The sequence below is a fragment of the Eutrema salsugineum genome, unplaced genomic scaffold (genome assembly GCF_000478725.1).
Source record: "Eutrema salsugineum unplaced genomic scaffold, Eutsalg1_0 scaffold_7, whole genome shotgun sequence".
NCBI classification, from domain to species: domain Eukaryota; kingdom Viridiplantae; phylum Streptophyta; class Magnoliopsida; order Brassicales; family Brassicaceae; genus Eutrema; species Eutrema salsugineum.
The window spans coordinates 8,363,694-8,373,011 of record NW_006256486.1 but is presented as its reverse complement, the minus strand read 5'-3'; positions in this window follow the sequence as shown (position 1 = coordinate 8,373,011).

The following is a 9,318-nucleotide window of genomic DNA, read 5'->3' as shown; positions in this document are numbered from 1 at the left end:
TCCAAATGAATTAAGAGAAAAAACTCAATTACAGAGATTTTTAGGATGTCTAAATTATGTTTCCGATTTCCTACCAAACCTTAGGAAAACCATTCAACCTTTATTTCAAAGATTACAGAAAAACCCTAAACCTTGGACCCATAAACATACCCAATTAGTTCAACAGATTAAGCAGAAAGTCAAAACTCTCCCTTGTCTATCCATACCAAACCCTGAAGCCGATATGATTGTCGAAACCGATGCTTCAGAAATAGGTTATGGAGGAATCAAAACCCACTCTTGTTTGCTTGAATTAAGAACTTGATCATATAGCTTAGTGTCTATCACCACACTCTTGGATTGATTAACCTCTTTGTGCTACTTTGACAAGGGGATTGATAGCCCTGAGACCTTAAAAAGTCTTATCAGGATGATTAACACCAAAAGTGATGGCTCAGCATCAGAAGACAAGAGTATTAAACCTGATATTTCTTCTCAAGACTTTGATCTCACTCCTTGGGTTGATGATGATGGTTCTCTGAAGTATAAGCTGGATTGCAATGGGAAGCCAGGTCTGTTTGCTGAAGTGAGGGCATGTCTCACAAGGGCCATCTTTGATAAAGACCCAGATGGTATTCAAGAGCTGGTGGACAAAGGTCTCAAGGTGGGATCTCAAGGACAAGGGTCTAATGGTTTCCAAAGGCAGCAAACCAACTCAGATTTCTTGCTCAGGACCATTGAAGTGCTGAAGAGCATCAGTGCTCAACCTCACCCCAACTGAAAACAGGTTTTTCAAAGTCAAACTTAGTGACTTTAAACAAAGTGCTCTTGGGAGACACCCCAAGATTATCCTTGTATATAATCTTTTTATTCTTTTCTCTCATTTCTTTTTATGTTTTAGGATCTTTTGATGGGTTTTGTTAGTTGGTCTCAGGTTCTAGGTGATTTTTGGAGGACATAGCTCAGAGATGAATAGAAAGGAGCATGTGAAAGGGCTTAGAGAAGTGTCTAAGGTTTGAAAAGCTTGGAGGGCGCCTGAGTGCTACCTAGATGTGTGGCTTAGTACAAGAAGAGCCCAGGTCGCAGCCCAACTCGCAATTTACTCCGACTTGGGCGTGCTACCTGGTGTAAGAAGACCAAGCCGCACAAAACCATGAAGAGGCCCGAAGTGTTTAAGTCCAAAAACCTGCGACCTGGTGCTGCTACCTGAAACCCAAGGAAGCTAACCCGCATGAAGACTCGCAAATTACTCCGAGTTGGGCGTGCTACCTGGGAAGCATGGAGGCTAGGCCGCAGCATGGGAAGTATGGCCGAGGTGTTTAAGTGCCAAATCTTGCGAGATGGTCGTGCTACCTGGGAAAAAAGAGAGCTAAGCCGCACGGTGATCCGGAAATTACTCCGAGTTGGGCGTGCTGGCTGGGAAGCAAGGAGACCAGGCCGCACCAAAAAGCAGAAAGGCCGAGGTATCTATGTCCCAAAGTCTGCGAGTTAGTCCAAGACAAACCATGCCGCACAAGGGAGTTCAGGCCAAGCCAAACTCATCTCCAGTGGTGTCTGGCCTCATCTGGTGCAGATACTCACTCCCCTTTTGCATAAGAACCACATCAGGTATCACTCCAAACACTTGTAAATGAGCATTTAGCATTTTTCTTTATCTTTTGAATTTCATGTTTGATTTTTCCTCTTTCTCATGCTTTTATAACACAAGGCACTGTGTTATCTAAGTGTGGGGGAGGGGTTTTGTGTTTACTAATCATGTTTATTCTGCTCTTATTTTCCTTTTCACTTTGAGTCTCATTATGCATTCATCTAAGTGCATACAAAAACCAAAAAATGGAAAAATCTGAAAAATTTTCATAAAAAATGCTCATGTAGTTGCATTCACATTTTAGGTTGAGTCTAGTTTGCATTTTTATAGGTTGCATCATATGCAAATGGGAGTAATGATAGGTTCTTTCCTTGAGAGTACATCACTTTGAGAATTTGGATTAAATATGCTTGTGAAATGACTTCTGTGCTTGCAAGGCTTGAAATGGTTTGAATCTGAGAAGCAAGTTTGAATTGAACTCAACTCTAATAAGTGAAAACCTTGAACTTGACATGAAATTATCTTGTGATGCATTGTTTGAATAAGCTTGTGGATACCTATATACATATTTGAGCTAGAATCCTGTTTTTACCATCCTCTTCCTTAGCTCAAATAGCTGAGACCACATCTGGATCAGTTTTCCTCACCTTGAACCCATCCTTCCTTCAAGCCAAATGTTTGTGTGTGATTGAAAGGCCACCTTGGATCAAACTTAGCAGAAAGTGTTAGGTTTAGAGCGACAAGGGCAAGTCTCATTGAGTGCTAAGTTCCATCATCAAGGAGCTGAGAGATTTGGTGAGAACTAAGTGTGGGGGAATACTTGTTGGTGAGTGGAAAAAGGAGAGATGAGTGGAAAAAGGAGAGTGGTGAGAACTAGGGGATAGAAAAAAAAAAAAAAAGAAATCAGTCTTGGGGTTTTGAGTCAAAGAAAGTGAGCTCTAGTGTTTTGAAAAGAAAGAGTCTAGCCTCTAAATGAAAGGAAAAGAAAAGAAGCCAAAGAGCTCAAATGTTTTAAAAAGAAATAAAAAGAGGCTGGAAGTTACAAAAGAAAGTGAAAAAGAGCTATGTAAAGGGCGAACTCCAAGACTTGAGTGTGAAAATGAAAAGTGAGTCCCCTAGTGAGAGGAAAATGAGTGTGGAAAGTGAGGTTCTTGAGAGGTTGAGCAAGTGAGAAAGCTTTGAGTAGAGTGTGGGGTGGGATGAGTCCTTGCCCTTGTATGCATAGGTTGCTTTTTACCTTTAGCATTCTGCCAATGTTTGATCATTCATAAAGAGATCCCCTTGCTGCATTGAACCCACTCAGGCGCTGATGAGACCATTTTAGTCTCATTACCTCACCCTAGCCAAACTTTTCTTGTTTGAACATTGCATCATTTGATCCACTTGGTAAAGAGCTTAATGAATGTCAAAGAGTTGAGGAATAAGAGAACTTGTGGAGATTACTGTTGAGTTGATACATCAGAGTATGGTCTTGCATTGCATATTGAGCATGAACTTGAATTCTCTTAGTGGTCACTTTTCTCTTTCAAAGGAAAAATGAGCTCCCAATGCATTCAACCTCTCTCTCTCATTTGTTCTTTTTGCTTGAGGACAAGCAAAGGATAAGTGTGGAGATTTCGGAAATGTATATTATTTAAAAATAACGTAGATTATTCAACGTTTTATATTTATTGTTTAAAAATAATAAACAGAGTATATCTCTGTAAAATCGAAGAATAAATCAAGACACAGGAATTATGACACAATCAAGACGTAAGTGATGACGTAAGCAAGGACGTAAGCAATGACGTAATCAAAACTGTCGGCACCGTTAGAAGAATGACACATGTCACAAGAGTGTCGGCACCATCTGATGAGCTCCACGTATCAAGACTCTATACACAACCTTCTCCTATAAATATGCTCTCAAAACAAAGGAGAAGGACACGAGCAAAATTCAGATTCTCTCTCTCTCTAAAAAGCTCTCCTTTCTCTCTAAAAATTGTAAAAGCTTTTTAGTTTTAAGTTTTAAATTTATCTTTGTAATTCAAATTTCTAATCCTTGTATTTCGATTTCAAAAAAATATAAAATTTTTTTTACTATTCAAAGTTACTGTTCAAAGTTACTGTTCACGGTTACTGTTCACACAGTAATTAACGTAAAATAGTATTTGTAAAACGTTTTATAAAATAATTAAAGTAATAAAAACTGGTATCAGATGCTAAAAGATCTTTTTAGACTTCTTAAGAACGTTTTTAATAAACCAAAAGCATCTCGATGTTTTGTTTTCTTTTAAACGATTTTCAAATAAGGATTTCGTGTTTTATCTCAAACAAAGATCTTCTAGAAAGACTTCAATCCCTCTACTAGATCCTGTTGGTGTTCCAGGCCGTAAGACCCCAGAGAGGCAGCAAGTCCGTTGGCAAGCCATAGAAGGTATTTTAGTAGAACCCGATTAGTAACTTTCTAGCATGAGTCTAAGCTTAGGATAAACCATGGCATCCTCAATTAGAAAATTGTTTAAATCTAAACATGCATCAACATCTGCAACAACAATTAACTCAAGAGAAATTATGCAAAAATAACTTCGTTTAATCAAGATATTACAAAAAATTGTCTACCTGATGTTAATCCAGAAAATACATATCAAATTGGAACCTTTAATTTTAAAACCGCTTATTCAATTAAAGAACACGAACAGACTTTATCTCTTCAAAACGAATTTGAAGAAATTAAATTATTGTCATCAATAGCTTTAGATAAATATAAACAAAAAGGATTTAATTATATTCATTTCGGTTTAATTCAAATAGCATTAAAACCTTTATCAAGAACCGGAATAGATTCACCTATACTTATGCTTTTAAGGGATAAAACCTTATTAAAATTTGAAGACTCGCTCCTTGGAGCAGTCCAATCAAATTTATGCAACGGAGCAATTTATTTTAATTGCGCCCCTAATTTTCAGGTTAGTCTACATGATCCAACTATACTCAACTCACTAGTATTAAATGTCCATTTACCAGAAATGAAATTTCAAAGTGAGAGACATGGATATTTATTACTATATCGAATCTATTTTAAGCAATCAACATCTGAATTTAATCCAAGATGTTTATTACAAGATGATAAAGGAGAAACTACTATTCTAGCAGTTCATGGTAAAGATACCCCAGCAGCTACTTATGCTCCTAAGCAATTAAAATGGAATGAAATAACTATTCCAGATCAATGGAAAATTGAGATTACTCAACCACCTAGGAATTTTGAACAAAGAAATATTTCTAAAATAATTGAACAACAAGAGGGAAAAATATTATTACAATTCGGATCTTTTAGAGATCCACTTCCTCCTAGGATAAGTTCTTATTACTCAAGACCCTCGGTAGGATCAAGACCTTCTTTTTCCGAATATCGTACTAGGCAATCTAGTACAGATTCGGAAACAGAAAGTATAAATCAAAACATTAAACAAGATATAAAATTTAAAGCACCTATAGCTGAACCCGAATCAAAAACGTACCCAACCTCTCCGACTCCGTCGGATTTTAAATCAATAAATGTCATCTTAAAGGAATACAAAATAAATAAGCAATTTATAAAAGAAGACTTTTATTCTATAAAAAATAAAGAAAAACGAGAAAAGTATTTCAAGACTTTTTCTAAACAAGAAGTTAAAGAATTTAGAGAGAATTGGTACAATTGCAGGATAGCAAAAGAATTAGATATTCCATTTTTTATATGGTTTGAAACGTATGCAATTGCTAATAATATTAATTACCCATTTAAAGCTATTAATACAAGTGCATCCTTAAGCCAAGTATGAGAACAAGTAAATGGTAATAAAATTAAATCAATTCATCCCCCTTTAACCGATTTAAAAATAAATACGGCTAACCGACAAATATTAGCTACACCTTTTAAAACTGGAGCTAATAAAGATGATAAAGAACCATTAATTATGCAGGATATAAAATCAGTTTATCAACAAAATAATTATCAAAGTCAATTATTATATACAATTTCCAAACAAATAGACAGCATAGATAATAAAATTGATATTAATGAAAATAATAAATTAGAGCAATATAGTAATATTAATCAACCCCCTTTTTCGTCGGTGACTACACCCATCTTCAAACCAATAAATAGACAAATTAAATTTCCAGAAAATGAAATATTAAAGTCAATGTCAACTAGATTAGAAAATCTAGATAAAGGAAAAGGAATCAATATTATAGATGAAAACGATAATGAATCTATTCAAACAGATACTCAATCAGAAAATGATAATTTAGAAATTAATCGAATAAAATATAGGAATAATAATAAAATTATGAAATCTAGAAAACCATACTACTCAAGACATACACCACCTGATCTATTATTCGAAGAACACCATAAATATTCCCATAACGTATATACTGGTGAAGGAATATACGAATGGAACATTGATGGACGTTCTGAGTATGAAATAATGAATTTATTTCAAGAAATGGGCATGGCCGCTATTGCCTTTAAGGCAAGGGGTCATACTGATAAACAAGCATGTATTATGCTAGTAACAGGTTTTAATGGAGCTTTAAAATATTGGTAGGACAATGCATTAGATACACCAATACAAGATTCAATAATTAATCACGTAGAAATTAGAAAAGTAGAAGATGAAGATGGCTTGTATGAAGAAATAGAACATCAAAATGCAGTAGAAGTATTAATCCATACTTTAACTATGCATTTTATAGGAAATCCTACTGAAGAATTAGAAAGCAAAAAAATAGTATTAACCAATTTAAGATGTCCAACATTAGGAGATTTTAAATGGTACAAAGATATATTCGTAACCAACATATTCCAAAGAAATGATTGTAATCAACATTTCTGGAAAGAAAGATTTATCTCAGGATTACCATCTTTTTTCGCAGAAAGAGTAATCAACAAATTAAAAGATTATTCAGGCGGTCAACCTATACCGTGGAACACAATTACATACGGTCAGTTATTCGCTTTTGTTAAAAAACAAGGTTTAGCAATATGTCAAGAACATAAAGATAAGAAAAGAAATCATAAATTTAAGTTTAAAACAACTATGGGTTCATTTTGTAAGCAATATGGTTATGATAGATTAGATCCTCCCTCTAGAATTAAAAGAATAAAATATAGTCAAAGAAAAGCTAGTAAATCAAAACATTATCAAAAAGATTTTGATAAAAAACCAACTAACAAATATTATTCAAAAAATAAAAAATAAAAATCAAATGATAAACAAAAGATAGTGTGCTATAATTGTAAAAGACCAGGACATAAGTCTACAGAATGTAAAATGAAAAAGAAAATAAATGAAATCTTTCAAGATCAACCTGATATTCAAGAAAAATTAACTAAATTATTAATATCGGAATCAGAAATATCTGAAGAAACCGATAGCGATTACTTAATTAATGAAATAGAAAATTCTAGTGATTCGTCTTCTGAATCACAAGAACTATCCGATAATTTATGCAACTGCAAAACAATTAATGTAATAACAAAAGAAACTGATAAACAATTCTTACTTGATATAATAGATAAAATAGATGATCCAGAAATTAAAAAATAATATTTAATAAAATTAAAAGAAATAATTTATCAAGAAAATCAATTATCTACTCCACAACCTTTTAGTTTAAACAAAATATTCGAAAAATATCCTACTCAAAGTTTATTTAAACAAGTAACTACAGGAGAACTTCAAAATGAAATCAAACAACTAAAATCTCAAGTCAAGGAACTACAGCTAACGATTAATCAACAAGAATTAAAACAACTACAAGTAGATGCTAGACTATCTCTAATAGAAAATAGAAATAATTCTCAAGTATCTACAAGTAACCAAATTTCAGAAACAAATAATCAAAGAAAAACAGAAGATAATGAAGATTATATTCAAATAATTAATAAAATAAATTATCAAAAATGGTATACAAATATTACCCTACATGTAGGACATGGTTTTAAAATTAATATAATCGCCCTAATGGATACATGAGCAGATTATAACTGTATCCGTGAAGGATTTATACCAACAAAATATTATGAGAAAACTAATGAACGCCTAAGTAGTGCTAATGGCAGTAGTTTAAAGGTACAATATAAATTACCTTGTGGAAAAATATGTAATCAAGGATACTGTTTTAAAAATCAATTTATCTTAGTCAAAAATCTTTCACAAGAAGTAATATTAGGAACTCCATTCTTTACGCAAATATATCCATTTAAAGTAACAGAACAGGAATAACCACGAAAGTAGTTGGCACGAAATTATTATTTAAATTTTTATCACCCATGAAAACCAAAGAAGTTTTAAATTTACAACAAAATACTATTCAAAAAACTATTAATCTAATTAAAAGAAAACAAAATCATATACAATATTTACAAGATGAAATAGCTTACAAAAGAATAGAAGAACAATTTAAAACCCCTTATACAGTAAGCAAAATTAAATCAATAGAAAATGAACTTTTAAAACAGGTATGTTCAGAATTACCAAACGCCTTTTAAAAAAGAAAACAACATACCGTAGAACTTCCTTATATCAAAGAATTTAGTGAAAAAAATATACCAACCAAAGCTCGACCTATTCAAATGAATAAAGAATTATTAGAACATTGTAAACAAAAAATAACAGATTTATTAAATAAAAAATTAATAAGGCCATCCAAATCCCCATGGAGTTGTTCGGCCTTCTATGTAAATAATCAAGCCGAAAAGAAACGTGGTGTACCCAGATTAGTAATCAATTATAAACCACTTAATGATGTTTTACAGTGGATTAGGTATCCAATATCCAATAAAAGACATTTATTAAAACGACTTTATAATGCAAAAATTTATTCAAAATTTGATATGAAAAGCGGCTTCTGGCAAATTCAAATTGCCGAACACGATAAATATAAAACGGCATTCACCGTACCATTCGGTCATTATGAATGGAACGTAATGCCATTTGGATTAAAAAATGCACCATCCGAATTTCAACACATAATGAATGATATATTTAATAATTATTCAAATTTCACCATTGTTTATATTGATGATGTACTAGTATATTCAACATCAATAGATCAACATATTAACCATTTAAACACATTTTTAAATATAGTAAAAAAAACATGGTTTAGTCTTATCTGCCAAAAAAATGTCTTTATTCCAAACAAAAATAAGATTTTTAGGACACAATATTTAACAAGGAACCATAACACCAATATCAAGAGCAATAGAATTTGCAGATAAATTTCCAAATGAATTAAGAGAAAAAACTCAATTACAGAGATTTTTAGGATGTCTAAATTATGTTTCCGATTTCCTACCAAACCTTAGGAAAACCATTCAACCTTTATTTCAAAGATTACAGAAAACCCTTAACCTTGGACCCATAAACATACCCAATTAGTTCAACAGATTAAGCAGAAAGTCAAAACTCTCCCTTGTCTATCCATACCAAACCCTGAAGCCGATATGATTGTCGAAACCGATGCTTCAGAAATAGGTTATGGAGGAATCCTTAAACCAAAACTTCTGGAATCTAGCCAAGAGTCTATAGTTAGGTTCCATTCAGGAGTCTGGATAGGACCCCAAAGAAACTATTCTACCGTTAAAAAAGAAGTCCTTTCTATAGTTAACTGCATTTCAAAATTTCAAGATGATTTAATAAATAAAAAATTTTTACTTCGTGTTGACTGTAAGTCAGCAAAAGAGATTTTACAAAAAGATGTAAAAAATTTAGTTT